The sequence below is a fragment of the Corylus avellana genome, chromosome ca4, assembly GCF_901000735.1.
Source record: "Corylus avellana chromosome ca4, CavTom2PMs-1.0".
In the NCBI taxonomy this organism is placed as follows: domain Eukaryota; kingdom Viridiplantae; phylum Streptophyta; class Magnoliopsida; order Fagales; family Betulaceae; genus Corylus; species Corylus avellana.
This window is the reverse complement of record NC_081544.1, coordinates 18,538,883-18,539,867: the sequence shown is the minus strand read 5'-3', so window position 1 is coordinate 18,539,867 and position 985 is coordinate 18,538,883.

Below are 985 nucleotides of genomic sequence, written 5' to 3'. Positions count from 1 at the left end.
GTGTTAACCGAGTATCCGTTAAAAAAAGTACTTCGGAAGTTGGATCTATCTAGTCGGTTAGTCAACTGGGCAATTGAGATTAGTGAATTCATCATCCATTTTGTGTCGCGCAATGCTATCAAAGGCCAAGCACTTGCAGACTTTTTAGTAGAGTTCACTAACATGCAAGACTTAGAGGCATGGCCAAATGAAAAGATGTGGGTAATTTATGTTGATGGTTCTTCTACGAAGAAGAAAGGTGGAGCTGGGGTAGTAATGGTCACACCAGACGAGAAGGAATTGAAAAGCTCTTTGAGACTAGACTTCAAGACTATTAACAATGAAGCAGAATATGGAGCGGTAATAGCTGGGCTCGGCTTAGCCTAAGAGATGGAAGCAGAATTCGTGGAAGTGCGGAGTGATTCTCAGGTGATTATCGGTCACATTCGTGGTGAATTTGAGGCTATGGGCAGCAAAATGAAGCTATATTTGACTAAAGTCCAGGATATGCAAAAGTCCTTCAAAAAATTCTGTATTGTTAAAATCCCGAGGGAAGAGAATGAGAAAGCAGACCATTTAATCCGGTTAGGTTCAGCAACCGAGGATGAAGTGGGGGAAACCGAGCAACCAATACAAATTTTGCAACAACCCTCCATCACCGAGGAAGTCATGGTTTTAACTATCGAAGTCGTGCCAGCCTGGGCAGAAGAGATTGTTGGTTATTTAGAAATGGGAGTTCTTGCAGGAGACAAGAGGAAGGCAGTGCAATTAAAACGAAAGGCTGCTCGGTTCACCTTGGACAATGGTATTCTTTTCAAACGGGGCTTTATGTTACCTCTTTTAAAGTGTGTTTCTAAAGAAGAAGGTAATTATATCCTCCGAGAGATCCATGAAGGAATCTGTGGCAGTCATTCAGGAGCTCGAATGTTGGCACACAAAGCTGTGAGAGCAGGATTTTTTTGGCCGAGTATGAATCAAGATTCTATGCAAATTGTCAAAACTTGTG